An 18,923-nucleotide genomic window follows, 5' to 3' on the forward strand; every position below is an offset into this window, starting at 1 on the left:
GCGGAACTATTTGTACATACAATCATTTTTACAGTGCAGGGAAATCCGGGAACACAATCTGGTTAAAGTGCTGGTGCATCAAGTATTATTAATAATTGTGACGATATTTAATACAGGCCTTCAAGAAGCAAGCAATAGATTTGGCACAAGGTTCTGAATCTAAAAATTGTAAAGCAAGAAGAGCAGGGCGGCAACATCGCAGGCCCAGGTGTCTCAGTAGAGGAATAATCCATCTCCTATGTGGAAACTCATAATATCTACAGAATAGAACTATATGAATTGTAGATTGAACCGAGATTCCATCGCACGGACACACTATGAGGGTTTTTGGCCAAGCATTCTGCTTCGGGAAGGTTATAAGGCGGTAAAAGATTTTAAAGCGAAACCGTGTCAATAGATATTTCTCGTAGGTATTCAAATTGAACAATAAATATGGTTGCACCCCGGGAGCGATCTGGATAGTTAGGATCTGACGAGTGGAAATTTGACTGATTTCCTTGGTTAGTCGTAACTCTCGTAGATGGGATAAACATATAGTTTTTAGATTTTTCCTTGATGTTTCTAAGATAGTTAATGGTTGGAAGAAATAAGATGTTAAGTTTAGATCTTTCGGAAAGTTACATACGTAGGCCAACCAAGCGATCTTATTCCAGTTTGCCAACCCAAGACACTCAGTGATGAGAGAACCTGTTAATTTACAATGATCCGTTGTCCAAACACGGTGCCATAGGAGAATTGGCTGGATTCTGATATTATCTGTTATATAATCCAAGCCTAGTTCAATATGGCAACCGTAAGTCGGGGAGCTCTGCGGGATTGCCAACAGATATCTAAAAAAAACGTTCTCTACCTTCTGTTGGGGATCTACAGCAACGTGACCCCACACCCCAGCACCATATATTGCTACACTGAGGCATTTCGCCTGATATATTTTGATCATTTCTTGGGGGGCCACTTCCCTAACTTTTAGGCGAATGCTACAAGAGCAGTTGTAGCTCTAAGAAATAATAGTTTTCTTGCAGTAGAGGCTTGTTGCCAACGGGACTTATTGTCGATTAGTATACCCAAATACGGATAAACAATGGTACATTCCAATTTGGTGTTATCAATGAAAATGGCCTTTGGGTTTTTTATACTATTGCCTGCATGCATTACAAAGGTTTTCTTAATGTTAACCATAAGATCTAGGGATGCCATAAATTTACAATATCTATCAAGGAGAAACTGTAATTGAAGTGATGTTCTGGCCATAATCACCGCGTCGTCCACGTATAGTAATGCGGGAATTGGACGATGGTCAATTACGGGCAGATCCTCACTCCCTTCTAACAATGCAAGTTCTAAACCGTTAGTGTAAAGGTTAAAAAGAAAGGGAGCCAGAACACAGCCCTGTCTGACCCCCTTTGTCAGGGGAAATGAGTCGGTGAGTTCCCCACCAAGGCCGTATCCAACCCTGGCTGTTGCCCCAGAGTAGAGTTCTCGTAAAAAGACGACCAATGGGGGGTCTACACCCATTTTCGAAAGTATGGACCACAGCTTTGAATGGGAAACACAGTTGAACGCAGCGGTCAAATTTACATAGGCGAAATGTAAATGTCCACTCTTTGCACCAACATATTTTCCCATTAAGAGGGAGAGATTTAATGCTTGCTCAACAGTTCCCAGTCCCTCCCGGAACCCATATTGTAAATCAGATAATATATGATTTTCGTTGGCCCAAACCTTTAATCGTTCAAGAACTATTCGGCCGGCGACTTTACTAAGGGAATCCAAAAGGGAAATGGGCCTGTAGCAAGCTGGGTTATTTCGGTCTCCCTTTTTAAAAATGGGGAGCAATGTTGAGGTAGACCATGATTTAACTAAGCCTCTTGATATTGCAGCTTCGAGGACCCGGGTAAGAATTGGTGACCATAGTTCCAAATTATCGGTGAATATATCCACCGGCACCCCGTCTGGGCCCGGAGCTTTCCCAGCTTTAGAGGCTATTAGGGCATTAATCACTTCATCGTGGTTAAACACTAGTTGGATTGGATAAGTTTGTTGATCGAGAAGGACACCCCCTCCATCATCCTCTGTACCAGTTTGATTTGCACCTACACTAGAACAGAACATTTTGGAAAAATGGTTAACCCAGACATTTGCGTCCACCGCTACTTCTATTCTTGGGGCAGAGTTTAAAACTGAGAGAAAGGGAGCTTTAACTACTCACCAGAAGGTAGTTAATGCGACAGCTCATATGGAGTTGTTCCCATAAACCATTTTTTATTTCATTCTTGCACTTTTTTATCGCCAAGTTGTACTCCTTTCTTAACTTACTGATTTCATCTTTCTCTCTTATGGTCTTACGTAGAGCGGCTTTTAATCGGGAGTAAGCCTTCGTACATTCTGAGTTAAACCAACCCTTTTTCGTTTATTATTAACATTCTGTTTACGGAAAGCTCTTCCCTTATAATGTTGGTAATGTCCAAAAAGCTGGATAGAATCAGCTCATGTGGAGATTCTAAATTAAGACAAGTTTCCAATAAGGGGAGTGCTCGACTCACCACATTGGTTGTAGTTTTAGCAGCGTCTACTTTTGCCCACTTTATGGAGTACCCGTTTAACCTATCCAAGCTCAGTGCTTGTTGGTTTAATAAGCTAGAGGGGCTACATTTTTTAGTGGCGGTTGGCACTAACAAGGTGATACTATTTGTAAAGTGATCACTACTAGCATTATCTCCTGTGTTGAAATTGCACAAGTGATCTTTCGTATTTTGAGATATGAATATGAAATCAATTAGGCTAGAGAAGCCCCTTCCATTAAAAGTGGGGGAAAACTCGACAGCGGGGACTGCCAATTCATTCTCGAAACCCATCTCAAGGGTGAACAGAAGCTCATTAAGGCGATTCCCAATGTTGGAATGTGAGAAATGGGTTTAGTTGCTCCCACATTCATCCTGAATACCACATTTAATAGTATTATCTTTACAGAGGGTTAAATTAAAATCTCCACCCCAAATCAAATTAAATGATGTGTTCATATATTTATTCCGCATTTCCATTAAGAAATAAAAAATATTATTTAAGACATGGATTAAATCCTGATAAGGCAAATTATTATAAAAATTTACCAAAAATAGATGGACGATTTGTTCACCACCATTTTAAGAATTTGATAGTTTTCTTCCTGCTTCATCTCAACTATTTCTTTGACTAAGAGCTCATTTTGAGATATAAATTATCAATCCTCTTTTGGCCCTTCCCGAAATAGATGGTTGAGCGTAAGAGGTGTAAGATTTATACCCCTGAAGATGGATAGGGGAAGTTGACCAGGTCTCTTGAAGACAAACAATGTTATGTTTCCTAATCAGTTATACCCAGGAATGCATATCCCTTTTAGAGCGAAGCCCTGCTACATTCCAAAATATCATTACGAGATAAAGATTAAGATCTATTGGAGCTTCTAAATTTGGATGGTCAGCGAGTGCATTAGAGACTAAATCAGGGTTGGGGTTTGATACGGATATGGGAAACTGTACCTGAGATGGAAGAGAGCCACCATCAGGTGAGGATCCATCTAGTGTGATAGATTGAGAGTTCATAGGTGGGTTAGTGTTGCCAGTGGTTTTATCTGAAATTGTCATTTTGAGCTTTATAATAGCCTTACTGGGAAAGGGGTAGAAAGAACACCCTAACTGGATATCCGTATCTTGTGGTCATTCATTGTCATTCAACCCTGATAATACATTGAATCTGTTCTGGGTAAAATTCGGTTGGGACTGATTTTAGGCACCAAGTTGATTTCTCCAGAAAGGGATATTCAGAGTTTTCCTTGGTGGGGGGTAAAAGAAACCTAGTGGTAAAATATTAATCCCAAGCGGGTCTAGCAAGACGTTTGTGCCTGTTCTCAAGATCTCATTAACTAAGAGAGGGGAAGCGAAAGTCATGACTATACAATCACCTCTAAGTGTTTTCTCCCCAGATCCCACGCACTTGACTCTTCTAACATCTTAAATTCCTCGAATAAATGCTTAGTCAGACCTACCCTTGTGCACAGCCGATGTAACGATTTATTTTGTAACGCAGTCCAGCATTCATCATCTGGGCTGGATAGTTGAGGAACATTGGCCAGTACTATTATGTAGGGAGGCAAGTCTAAATATTGGTCTGTTACATTTGATTTTTCCAGCGGAAAGATTTGTTGAGAGAAATGTTGGACTTGGCCAGAAGCGATTATATGCTTTTGGGAAGGACCAGACTGGATTTCTAGTGGCTTGCTATCAGAGACATTATCATGAGGGTCGGGCTGTTGGAACGCCCGATTGTGAGGAACTATTCTTGGGCTCTTTCTGTTGGGGCAACTGCTCTTAGATGTACCGTCCCGAGTAGATGGATTTTTCTTTAAGGGGGAATGTGGGGTTCCTATTCTAGTACCCTTAGGGAGCGTGGAGATAAAATTACCCTTCAGATTATCAGCTGCCTTAGTAGGTTTGATTAGATTCTCGGTAAGGAGTTCCTCGATGTTAGCCATCCTTGATGCTAATTGATCTAACCTAACCCTTACATAGAGGTCCAAACGTTCAACAAGTGAGACGAGGCTCTTCAAGTCCATTTGTGAGCTATCATTACTGCTGTTTTGAAGCTCTCTAGTCGGTTGGATTTTTCTCTGGCCTGAACGCTTTTTCATTTTTTGTAAGGGTTTGACTACTCTTTTCTGGTCTGACTGGAGATGTACAATAGCTTGCGTTTTATTTTTACCAGTCTCGGTGATGGAACCTTCAGTTGCACTTGGGTTTTTTGACCGTTTTTGGGGGGGGTTGTAATGGGGAGTCATTTACTAGAGAGATACTCTCATCAGAACAAGATTGAATGCAACCATTATGAGGTTGATCTGATATATTCCCTGGTTCTAAGTCATCCCTATCTGGGTGGGGGGAGGAGTCCTGGGTTAGTCTTGAAGTTGTTCCCTCGTTTGATTCTTCAACCGAGAGAATCTGCTTATCCAGTACTCCCACCGCCCCTGTTAGATAATTCAATAGGGTCTGTTGGGAATTGGTAGAAACCCCCTTCTTCTTAGATGGGTTTGGGCTTATATGCTTCCTTCTTCCCATAATAACGAACAAAAATTAATTGCAATGAACTGATTAATGCTAAATTCCACGAAACACCAGTTACAGTAAGAGAACAATTATACAGATTAACAGAGTAGGAGAGATAAACGTGGTTTGAACCAAAAAGGAAGCTCGCTTTGGCCTATATTGTCCTAGGTGCTTCGCTGATCAAACCCAGATAGGTCAGAGAGTTCACCACTTCAATCAAAGCTACCTGGCCCTCCAAGAGTTATAATCAGAGCTGCACAAAGTCCACTATAACCAGCAATAACGGACCAAAAATAGAATAAAAATGGGAAAGGAAATACAAAAGGGCAAATATGAGTCCCTCCAGAGATGGTTAGAGCGAAACGAAACAGGACAGCGTGGACGAATCGTCCCTTAAAACAGTTGCTTTTTAAAATGAAGGGCAAACTATTCACGGGCCCAGAATCGGCAGACAAAGTTTAAATAGAAGTTACCAGGGGTTGCAGACATTAGATCAGTTTGAAATCAGTTCTGAACGATACAATCAAAGTACCTGGCCCAGCCCGGCCTCCTCTGGCCTCTGAGGGCCACAGAGGGCCCTTTGCCCGGCGCTCTGCCCGCACGCTTCCCGCGACGCGGGGGCTCGCCTTGATACTTATGCGCCTCCGAGCGCGGAAGAGTTGTGTCCGGCTTCCTGCCGCTAGGAACTCTGGGCAGTATAGTCCCCCCCTCACTACGGCCGCGCCAGGATTTTCAGAGGCTGCGAAGGCGGGGGGAGACCAGCGACAGGGGAAAGAGCACAACGTTAACCACAGAGTGCAGGGTGCCAGGAGCTGTCAGGAACCAAAACCGGGTGAGTCCAATGTCTGAATAGATTTTGGTTGAGTCAGACTTAAGGGTTATTTTGGGCAGGGTTAATGGGTCGTGCGTGAAAGCTTATAGAGTCCCTTATTATCACAATAATAGATTAGGATGAATTGCTGATGAAAAGCATTTGCCAACGTTACTGCCTCCTGGTGTAGAGGGCTGGTAATAAACACACGTCGCTTAGATGGGACTTGCTTGTTCTTATGTTTATGGTTCAACTGTCTGTGGTCTCCCTGGACTTGCAATAGCATCTCTGTCACCTTGTCCCTGTGTCAGTGATTTTATATTGTTTTCAGTACCGGTTTCAGTGAACCTGTACCTTTTTAGGTCAAACCTGAGCCAGCGCACATGCGCTGCTCTGCAAGACTTCTAGGAAGGGCTTCACACTCGGACCACAAGCTAGTGTGTGTGTTTTTTTCCCCTCACACGGTATTGGCCTTTGCTTGCGTCATTCTAAGAAAGACAGCACACAATTGGACAAAGGCGGGTGCTTGTCCCGCCTTCTCTCCAAATGTTAACTCCCCTGGCCTAGGGAGCTCGGGAGCGAGCAGCAGCGCGGCCGGATGCCAGCTGCATTCCTGACTTTCCTTCGCGACCACGCTTGTTGTATTTGTCTTTTCCTCTCAGGTATATAGTTGGATTTAAATCATCTGGATGGGAACGCTGAATACAATCTGCGTTTTCGTTCAGACTGCTATTTTTTTTACAATATTTTTCCGAGATGAACAGAAGATTTACAGTAGAATGCGTGTATCCGTGTAAATGAGTGGCAGGCTCCAAATGAGAGCCAATTTGAATTGAAAGGTGCCTGGCTCCCCCACAGCGGCACCATGACTCCTCTCACCATTACATGGTCTACCTAAATCAGCTTGTCCCTGTTTCTACAATGCCTTACCAACGCTTTTCACCCAACAGCTGTACTGTCTCGGCTCTCTTACCATATTCTCATCTTCAGGCGCAGAGACACACGCTCAAACTGACTTATGTCTCTGAAAGGGTGGGGTGAAGCAGCCCGGGTGTAAAGTTACACTGCGCATGCGCTAGCCTGATTTCGCATCACGTGACGCCTGGCGTCACTGAGTTGCTTCCTGGGTTGTGAAGTAATCACTGCGGACCTGTTGCACTGCATCCATCAGTTGCCTGGAGAGATAAGGTTATGATCCCTGTCCAGGAGCTGCCTCGCGCCCCCTCTGCTCTTCCTCATACACATGTTTGTGGTTTTCTGCGTCCGCCACTTCCCTGCATCAGAGAAGCACCCGCACATGGTGCATCATGGTAAGGAAATGCACCCACTCTGTGCCTGCTTCCTGTTTGTGGCATTTCTGGGTTGTCCTCAAGATGAAGCCGTAAAATGCTCAGTATCATCAAAAGAGGCACCTCTCCTTAATGCTTTGTCACTTGTAAGGGTTTTATACCTGCTAATTGGTTGCTTGTAGTAGATTGTTTTCTTTTGCTGCATTGTTATGCTTCATTGTTTTTCCCATGTATTGTGACAATTCCATTGTAAGCTCTCTGATTCAGAAATTATGAAATATATACAAGTCAAGCTTTGACTGTGCCGCTGTTGGAGATGGTGGTCTCAACAAGGTATTCTTATTAAAACGTATGCATTTTTAAATAGAGGTTCGCCCTTTCCAGAATACAAAACAATTTCCATTTGAAAAGGCAGTATATCCTAGTAATTAAAGTATTTCTGAGACTGTTTCCTCGCAATACTTATTCAAATGTCCATACTAGAACTGCTTATAAAAAATCCAGTTATCAAAACTTGTTTAGTTTCATGTTGCACAGTCTTTCCCGCAGTTTGACATTAGCCTTAAATTGCTCTTTACACATTTTTGCCGCACACACACCTTTTGCTGTGTGTTAAAAAAGCCCAATTCCCTCGGAGACCGGACCAAAACCTTCAAAGATTTCCTCTAATTAATAAGTATTAAGACCACTATGCGGACATCTCTCTGATGGTTGCCTTCAATTGCCATTTTAAAATAATTCATGAGTATACCTTTTGCAGCCTGGAATTTAGTAGAAATTTATTTTTATGCTAGCTTTTCCAACTTTGTGTTTTATAATTAACATTTTATTTAGTTTTACCTTTGTAGTGTAGTCCCAAAAAGTACCCTGTCATGCAGAACCTACGACAACTATGGATAACATATACTGTGGGTCTCGTGGCAGACTGACTCTGTACACCCCCGCTGCATATAGTAGCCTATGGTTCGCATTAGCTAGCTCGCAGTGCCACTAATTGTTAATTGTTAATTAGTATTTATATAGCGCTAAATCACCGTCACGTCTCTGAGTGCTCGGGGGCGGGCGTAGCTGCATAGACGACACTCATGTCAGGTGTGAAAAGGGTTAAGCTGTGCTAAAGGCTTCCCTAAACAAGATTGTCTTGAGCTGTTTCTTGAACTGGAGTAGGTTGGGTTCCTTTAGGAGTTGTTCAGGTAGCTGGTTCCAGAGCTGGGGGACAAGGACCGAGAAGGCTTTGCCCCCTTTTGAGGTGAGCTTGTACCGTGGACAGGACAGAAGACAAGCCTCCGAGGATCGTAGTGAGCGTCCCGGGATGTAAGCCTTAAGGCGTTCTTTTATGTATGTAGGGGCTAGGCCGTATACCGCTTTGTGGGCGATGCAGAGGCCTTTAAATTTCGCTCTTTGTCTTATAGGGAGCCAGTGCAATTTGTGCAGAAGTGGAGTGGCATGGGACCTTCTAGGGAGTCTGAGGATCAATCTGGCTGCATCATTTAGGACCACCTGTAGTCTTTTGACAGTTTCAGCGGTAGGCCAATGTAAAGGGCGTTGCCGTAGTCTAACCTCGAGATGATAGTGGCCTTGACGATCATCTGGAGAGTGGAGGTGACGAGAAGGGAGACCAGTTTCCGCAATTGCCTAATCAGGCCGGTGCAGGTGCCAACCACCGAGGAGATTTGGTTGGCCATGGAGAGCTCGGCATCAATTTTTATGCCAAGGCTCTTCACGACTGGCATCGGTCGGGGGTGGGGGCTAACTCTTGGGACCAGAACTGGTCACCCCAGGGGGAAGCTGTAGCGGGGATGACCAGGACCTCTGTCTTGTCAGGGTTGATTTTTAGTGAGTTAGCTGTCATCCAGCTCACGGCAAATCTGAGGATGTTTCGTGCCTGGGCCTGAGCAAGTGAGGTGTTGTCAATGCTGAGGAGCAGTTGGGTGTCATCCGCATAGTTGTATATTTTACAGCCCATGTTGGCTAAGGCTGCTACCAGAGGTTGCAGGTAGACATTAAAGAGGAGTGGGGATAGGGCTGAGCCCTGGGAGACTCCCCAGCTGAGCATGCCTTTATCGGAAACCAACTCTCCCAGTTGAATCCTTTGGGATCTGCCAGAAAGAAATGATTCAAGCCACATGTATGCCAGACCCCCGATACCCACGGTTGCGAGTCTATCCAGTAGTTGAGCATAGCTGACAGTATCGAATGCCGCTGATAGATCTAATAGAATCAGGGCACTAGAATCTCCTGTTATCAGAGAGATTAGTTTTTGCAACTTTAGAACACAATAACCTCAGACTCTTGGAAACAATATATTACTTTTCACCCAATCGCTCGCGCTTGCTTGTTTTTGCTCTCAGAGAGATACAGAGAAGAAACTGTTGAATGTGTTTACAATAACAATTTATTGTACAGTAGTTCTTCTCATGTAGAATAAGGGTGCAGTTACGACTGTAACCCAGTAACAGAGATATAGAACTAGCAGTACAGTGAATAAGAAGAAATAGTATTGTTCTATCATTTTGCAATGGTCATGAACCTATACATGAATATAGAATGCATTTATAAAATAAAGTGCGTACTCCTAAGATTCCTGACTAGATGTACCTAAGTGTATGTTGCATGTGAGTAGGTGCTGTATAGCCTAAGCCTAAGAGCCAAGAATCCCGCTAGGCTTTAGTCAAACCCCCATACCTGAATAGTGAGAGTGTGGGACTTCGTCCTGGACTTGAGCTGGACACCCCGGAAGGATCGTCAGACCACTGTCAGCTGGACGATGTCATGTCGGAGCTGCAGCGTCTCTGGTCAGTGTGTCGGCTTTGAAGTCTCGGTTCCCTCCTGCTTACTGATAGCAAGAGGTGCTGTATTTATACAGTCTATGTTTGTGTGTTACCCATTGTTCACTATGAGGATGCCGTTTGGGGATTAAACCTTGTGCGTCAATAGGAGAGGTGAAGTGTACCTCCTGGAGAGTGCACTCCTTAATTTTTCATATGTGCTAAGGATGAAGTCTTAGTAGTATCGATCGAGCAGATCCAACCCTTATCATGAACCCACCCTCGTCATGAACTAGGTGAAAGGTTTAGTCCATAAAAGGCTGCAGTCCTTATAAGGCGTTATGTCCATACAAGGCAGTCTTTCCTTATTTGGAGTTATGTCCTTATAAGGCTCGTTCATATGAAAGGACGGAAGCTGATGTAGGGAGAGTGTACAATGTTCCCTGGACATATATTAGGGTACCAATATGAAATATAACACCCACTCTACCTAATACTTAACAATAATAAGACACATTTTCGAAATACACATTGATAACAGTGTCAATGCATACAATTATCAAGCAGTAATTTAAAATGTTTAAAAACGTAAACATTTTCATTTAAAAACAATTTGAAAAACGAGGAAAAAGTTTCTGTGGTAGTGTTTGACATTGTGGTAAAGTTCGGCAAATAACAGTTTTAAATGAGTTGGATCACACAAGTTGAACTTCAATCAAAGGCTTGAAGACATACAGAAGGGGTACCATAAGGCCTGCCTAATTGGAGAAGATAGAATAGTGGTGCAATGAAACAGATTATTGATGAGCCCTGAAGAAGTCCTTGAATAGGACGAAACGCGTTGGCTACCTGTGAAGAGAAAAAAGAATAAAGTTTAAAGAATAAAGAAACTTGTGATCAATTTCAACTGGTGAAACTGTTTTTCGCTATTAATGTGTGAGGATCAAATCAATCCTTTATCTTGGCTATTCCATGACAGGATGTCTGTTGCACTGTATCATTTAAAAAGATCATCTGCTGTGGAATGAGGCATGCTCTAAATAGTGCCTCTGTACCCTGGACTTGCCAGTCCTTTTTACCCCAAATCGATTTTGTGTCAGTTTCGCCTTTCCATGGGTTAAAACCCTGTTCAGACAATTGGGCCAAAAAGTAAGCAGAGTAAGTCTGTTTAACATAATTTTCAGTGATGATGATGGTACAACCTTATAATAAAATGAGGCTGGATCTGTGGTGCTAAACCCTGAAAAGTATGCACATTTTTGTACACACATTTGTGAACTACTCTTTGGTGGTGTTGGGCAATGTTCCCACTGATTGTATTCAAATACATTCCTAGGTGCAATGGATTTGTGCAGAAAATGATGACCAAAGTGTTGATAACAGTACAATTTGTCATAGTCTGATGAACCCTCTAACATTTTAGTATTAGAAAATGCAGCAGTTTATTCCAGATCAGATAAAATGTTATTAACTGTTTCTGTGTCGCAATCATCAGAAAATGTACTGGAAGTAATGAAATTACTTAATGAGATTTTAAATACATGATTAATGTTTAAAAGTTCGGTCAGTCCAAATATGTTAAAATCAACCTGGTCCCATACTATACCATGAGGTATAGGAACAGCTGTGATGTTCACTGATGACAAGACTCTTTGTTTACAATGTGATGATGTGTGTGGCTTTAGGAGGATGTTGACCTTTCGGGCTGTGGAATCTTGTTGAAGATAATGTCTAATAATGAGCATGCTAAAAGTCAATACTAAACCTAGCCATAAAAGAAAAAAACATTATCCTAGAAATTACCCAGAGTTGAATCCAAGGTGATACTGTGGTAAATAAATAATTTATTACCGGTACTATTTTTGAATACAGTGAATAAAACAGATAGCTCAATAAATAAGAGACAGGATTCGAGGTATCTGAGTCTAACAGGCTTTAATCAGGCATAAGGGAAGGGACAGGAACGGGATAGCCTGCACGGAAATAGAATGGATGGCAGCTGCAATGCCTCATCGACAGTGCAGCATATATATAGTATAATACATTACATTACATTGCATACAATAGGCGTAGCAGTAGGCGTAACTCGTAGCAGTCGCGAAAGATAAGAACAAAATGGGTGTAACAAGAAGGCGTGTACAGGGCGTGCACTGAAACATGTGGTATGAACGTCATAGAAGTGTCATGAATGGGGCGGAAACATGGAGGGGGCTACTCGAGCAGCTGGGACCTTTAACCTAGTGGTGCGCGCAAACGGGCAATGACGTGTTACCAGGGAGAACTGGGGGCTATGACTTCTGCACTAGAAGTGGAGACTAAAGTCTGCGGTGTCAGGACGACATGTACCTATATCATATCTGGTATCTGGTGTTTGGAGTACATGTTGATAGAATCCAAAAGTTATCGGGGCAAAGGCTACTTGACACTAAGACTGGTGCATGCATTATTCTACATGTATTGCGTGTGCTAGGAATATTCTATGAATATTAATACAGTATTTCTCTTACTTGGAGACAGAAAGACTAGACCATAGCTGAAACTATTGATGCGATTCAGTAGCTTAGGAATGCAAAGAAAGAGGGCTGGACTGATAACTAGAAGCATAACATACTCTTGGCAGACAGGCAGGCAGAGCCAGGCCGGGCCGGGCACTGTGCTGCGCTAAAGGAAGTGAAGGGTCAGGGATGCAGGTGGGGCTGTATCGCTCCTCGGAGAGGGTTCAGGAGACAAGAGCTTGAATCTGGTGTCCGGGCCCTTTTGAGGCCTAGGAACGGGGACAATTCAATGAATTAACGTGCACACTGTAAAACGTGGCAACATAGGCCTAATACTCGTTGCTTTCACGAGAACTGGAAACTGGCATACTAGAGCTGGACACAACTATAATTGCGTCTTTAATCGATCATAGGGGGATACATGCATATCGATCATGCACATATAGCATAAGATGGGGAACACGTAGGCACATATAACATGGCAAAATTCACTTTTCCACATTCCCTCCTTGTGCCCTACGTTTCCATCAGGAAACATCTATATTCATGATACCATCTATCATTTCATATAGCATCATTTGCTCGTCTCGAATTGTCTTAGAACGGGACTTAGGACTAGGAATACAAGAGGTAGCACACATGCCGCAAATCGCAGGGCCACATTGTAAACAGAGGCAGCAACTGAATATGATCATTACTGCTATACCTAGGAATGACAATACTTTCCATCCCCAGGCAGATATGATACTCCAGAGCCAACCGGACCATGTCCAGGTGCCTGGATTCTGGTGTAACTGGTGGGCAATTTTATGAAGTCTGGTTATGGCTGAATAAACAGACGGCGCGTTATTAGGAATGAAAATGCAGCAACTAGATCCGATGACTCTACAAGCTCCTCCTCTATCGGCCAGTATGACGTCAAGAACGAGACGGTTTTGGAGCACGACAAATCTCATAGCAGATTGCTCTTCAGTTAAGTTGCCTAGAGCGGACGTAGTCTCATTCACTACTGCTTCAAGGGTTCTGGTTAACCTACGTATTAGCTTACTATTCTGGACAGGGCCTATAAAGAAGAAGAAACCTTTATTGAAATCTTGATACTGTTCTAGAGTAGTTTCAGTTTGATCGACAATTGGGGACTCGATCTCCCTTTTATGTCTAATGTGTACTAGATGTGGGTTTCTGTGATAATCAGATGGGGCTAGAAAAACTGGTGGCAGTAGGAAGGCAATGTAACATGTTCCATCCCAATCGAGGGGCAGACAAACATATGCGGTCTGACCACAAACAAAATAAGAATGACGTGAGACTTTAAAAATAGATTTCCCACTGTCACTATACTTGACAATAGTAGTACAATCACTATGTCCTACATGTGCGGAACCATTCTTTCTGACACATAATTCGCCTTTGACTGGTAGTACTGAAATAGCAGGCAAATCTGGAGTAGTATCGGACTGGACATTCAGAACCATGAAATTCGAGGAATAATTACCTAAATCATATACTTCATTTTCTAGATCTAACCCTGTTCTATGGGAAAGACCTTGTTTGTCTGGGAAACATGTTCTATTCAGGAAGGACATATCAGTTGCGGATGACGTTAACGTGGACCATGCTCCACACGAACCATTATGTGAAAACGGATAAGGAAAGAGTGGCAGAACTCCCTTCGGCGTCTGGAAAGGGGGGAGTCGACCACATACCCAACAATTAGTGGCATTGCTGGTCTGGTGTGAATAATGCAGCATTCGGATAAAAGTGTTGTTACGCATAGCAAGACGATAGGATAACTCGTGAGGAGGTAGATCACTAAAAGTGTGCTCTACTGTAACATTAGAAAACATATGTACATGGGAAATCGGAAAACATAAATGTAACGCATAACTTATGCATGTAACCATAAGACTTAGAAACAATAAAAAGAATAGAACGATAATACATCTCTTAGAGTTTTGACTAACTCTCTCACTGTGTGGGTCTGTCTCATACATGTCAGGAACCTGTCTAACCGTTTCACCCGAGAGGGACTTAGACAATTAAACTGGCTGACTTACTTTACTAGACCGGAGTTTTGCTTTATACTCCTGCTGCGGAGTTTTCTCTAACAGGGGAAGTTTGAATTCAGAGTCTGTGCTTGGGCAGTCCTTGAGAATAGGGCAGTCTTTGATAAATGGCTTTTGTCGCAATCCATGGAATTTCTTGATGTGGCTGGTATGCACCCAGCCTTTACGTCCCTCGAGCTTGACGGCGGTCCTTGTTGTTAACAACACCAGCTGGGGTTCCTTCCAACGGGGCTCCAACGGACTTGAACGATCAAAATTGCGCACCAGGACGAGATCCCCCGGAACGACTTCATGCGGTTTTACCTCAGTGTTGTCTGGAAATGTAGCGGCAACCTGTGAACGACAAGATTGTAGTGCAGACATCAAGGAGGCAAGGTAATCTGTCAGCATATTACTGTCAATATCGGTAATCTTACGGGGTCTAGGTGTACCCCACATGTTGGGGGGACGACCAAAAACAATCTCATAGGGAGATAGACCTGAACGGGAATGAGCGACCATTCTCATGAAAAAAAGGGCAACTGGCAGGGCTACTATCCAATCTACACCTTTCTCTGTACACACTTTTGCAAGGCGGATTTTCAAAGTCTGGTTATGTCTCTCTACGAGACCGGCTGCTTCAGGATGGCGTACACAATGGAACTTCCACTGGTACCCTAACAGAAGGGAAACTTGTTTCATGAGCTCGGATGAGAATGGCTGGCCGTTATCTGAATACACGACCCTAGGTAATCCGTAGCGGGGAAAATACTCACGAACCAACTGCCTGGCAGTGGTCGCAGCTGTGTAATCTGGAACTGGATATGCTTCTATCCACCTGGACAAAGCGCATACAACTACGAGGACATACTTGAAACCTCGACATCGCTCCATCTGAATATAATCCATCTGGAGGACTTCAAAAGGGTGGTCAGGAGGTTGGAATCCACCTTGTTCCACCGGGACACTTTTACCTGGATTGAACTGACAACAGATCATGCAGGTGCGCACTTTCTGCTTGGCTGCTGCTCGTAAATGCTTGTTGAACCAAAGGTTCTGAATACTGTCTAACATGGCTTTTTCTCCTAAATGTGCAGGACTATGTGCGGTGTTAATAATGACTTGAACCATTGAGTCGGGGAGAAACCATGTGGCTTTTCCCTTCGTCAACCATCCTTGATCTGTCTCGACCCCTCCTTGTCCGGACCATTTCTTGATTTCATCGGGAGTAGCATGTGACTGTATATCTATGACATCTTGTGTAGGGTCCTTAACTGTCATACAAGTAGTCTGATCTGGAATGTGTGTCAGTGTCGTGTTAACTGGAATGTCTGGAGTCTGAGCTGTGAACTTGGCTGTTCGATCTGCTAGATCGTTACCTTGGGAAATGATGTCAGTGACTTTCGTATGTGCCTTGCACTTCATGATAGCGATAGCTGTCGGTAAATGTATTGCATCTAACAGAGCTTGAATAAGGAGACCATGCTGAATCTTGGTTCCATGAGAAGTCATGAAACCTCTCTCCTGCCAGAGCACTCCAAAGTCGTGTACGACTCCGAATGCATAACGTGAATCTGTGTATATGTTAACTTTCAGGTTCTTGGCACGTATGCAGGCTTGGGTCAGAGCGACGAGCTCTGCTGCTTGAGCGGACAGAGTGTCAATACGGTGTGTTTCTATAACTTCGGTTTCAGTAGTCACTGCATACGCGGCTACTAGTTCTCCTGTACTTGTTCTCATACATGAACCATCCACATAAAGTGTCAGGTCTGGATCAGGTAATGCAATATCTGTTAGATCTTGTCTTGGCTTTGTCATGGTGTTAACAACTTCCACACAGTCATGTGTGGCAGGATTTGAAGTAACTGACGGTAACAGTGTAGCTGGATTTAAAATGTTGCAGCGTCTGATTTCTATGTGTGGCTGGAACAGTGTCAGTTCATAACCTGTTAAACGTGCAATTGTCAAGTGCTGAGTCTGTGTTCGGTTTAAAAGAACTTCCACGGAGTGTGGAACTTGGACTGTCAGGGAGTGTCCTAACACTATGGAATCACTTTGTCTGATTGCTAGTGCTGTGGCTGCAACTGACTTGAGGCACGCAGGCAGAGCCTGGGCCACTGGATCTAATGTGCTAGAAAAATAAGCACAGGGCTTGTATTGTCCTGCTTGATCTTGTGTGAGAACAGATAATGCAGTACCTTCACGTTCTGTGACAAAAAGTGTAAAAGGCTTACTGTAGTTCGGTGTTGCGAGAACAGGTGCTTGGCATAAGGCTTTCTTTAACTCATTAAAAACAAGTGTATGTTCTTGGGTCCAAGGGAGGACAGTCAATGTCGCTGCCTCCTGTGTCGTTAACTGTATCAGTGGTTTAGCTAGATATGCATACTGAGGAATCCATTGTCTACAGTAAGAAGTGAGGCCGATAAAAGCTCGTACCTCCTTCTGGGTCTTGGGCTGTGGAAGACGTGCTATTAACTGGATACGGTCTGGTGTCAACTGCCTACCCCTCTTGGACAGTAAGTGTCCTAAGTAGACCACTTGCTGGACACAGAATTGTAATTTGGAAGGGGACACCTTGTGCCCCATCTCGGCCAGAAAATACAGGACTGTAAGTGACGCACGCTCGCAGTCACGTTCAGAACAGGCTGTGATCAGTAGATCATCGACATACTGGAGCAGGGCAGTGTCAGTTGGCATGTGAATATTGTCTAGTTGTCTCTTAAGTGCTTGACTGTAAATACTAGGACTTTCTGTGAAACCTTGAGGAGCTCGTGTAAATTTATAGCTCCTTCCATTTAAACAGAATCCGAAAAGGAACTGGCTGTCTGGATGAATGGGGACACTGAAAAATGCGTTCTTGAGATCAATAACTGTAAAGAATGTGGCTTCGGAATCAATGGCTGTCAATAGAGAGGAAATATCTGGGACTACTGGGTACTGGGGAATGATACATTTATTAAGTTCTCGAAGGTCGATCACTAATCGATAAACTGGAGGTGCATGTGGATCAGTACGTTTCAGAATTGGAATGATAGGAGAATTACATATATTGGAGTCAGTTTCTACAACCACTCCTTGAGCAATGAGCTCGTCAATAATTTTGGATAAGGCTGCTACAGCCTCAGGTGGCAATTTGTACTGTCTGATTCGTGGTAAAACAACACCTTGTTTCAGAGTCACACGATGGGGTGTGATATGCATACAACCTACATCAGTTGGACCTTGCGCCCATAAATGCTGTGGTACTTTCAATAATCTAGGATCAAAATCACGTAATACATAATGACCCTTGAAATCTCGGAGGAACAGGCGGACCCCTTCTGGGGAGCAGCATATGACTGCTCCTAATTCTTTTAACGTCTTAATGCCTAACAAATTTTCTGGACAAGACTTCGTAAGTAACAGATCTGTAGTTCGGGACAATGGACCAACTTCTAGAGTTACTGGTTTCGATATTTCATTAACAATAGGCTTTCCTGAAAATCCAAGGGAAACATTTCTAGAGCCTGAGATGCGAGCCCCTGGAACCTCGTCATGACTGATGGTAGTCCTACTTGCCCCTGTATCAATCAGAAACTTTCTGTCTTTCCCTAATACTTGACTGTGTACATAGGGACCCTCTTGATCTACAGGAATCTCGATGAGAGGCAAGCCTACCTCCCTCTCTAGGCTGTTTCATGAATACGGCTGATAATCTGGATACTCGGACTGTGCATACTGGTACATCTGCTGTGTAACATGCTGTGTTGCAGCTATAGGCTGCGGTACTGTAACTGTCTGTTGTGCATTCTGTGGTTGTTGGGAAGTCTGTGAAACTTGTTCTTGTCTAGGCGGACGTGGTCTTTCTTTAGTCTTACCAGTAGCTATGTTGTGTTTCAGAACTGCACATTCACTTATAAAATGACCGGGCTGTTTACAATAATTGCATGTCCCTTTAACGGGAACTGCAGGATGACTGGCTTGATTCGTACCCCTCTTCTGACTGTCTTGGGGAACGGATTGTGCAACTAATACTTTCATTTTCGTGTCTTTCATACGTCTCCTTTCGTGTTCCTGCTCTTCCCTGATTCTGTTCTGGTGGTACTGGAGCATTTGGAGCATTTGTGACGGAGTATTAGCTTGCCAGGTACTTTCGACTTTCAGAACTCGATTTTTAACTTGTGGACTTGAATTCTCGACTAGTTTGGTAACAAAAAGATGAGGGTATGACTCACTACTTGTTTTCAGACCACTATTAATAATAAAACATTTCTGAAATCTAGAATAAAAATCACTAGTATCTTCGTCTTGTTTCTGTTTACAGGCTGAGATGGCATCCCAGTCATCCTTTTTCGTGGCTAGTAATCTTGGCAAAACTTGTATCAATAACTCGGGCAATTCTTTAGCTTTATCCCCAAGACCGGTACCTGGTACTCGTGTATTATCTTCAGCTTCTAG

Source organism: Lissotriton helveticus, chromosome 10 (genome assembly GCF_964261635.1).
Source record: "Lissotriton helveticus chromosome 10, aLisHel1.1, whole genome shotgun sequence".
Classification (NCBI taxonomy): domain Eukaryota; kingdom Metazoa; phylum Chordata; class Amphibia; order Caudata; family Salamandridae; genus Lissotriton; species Lissotriton helveticus.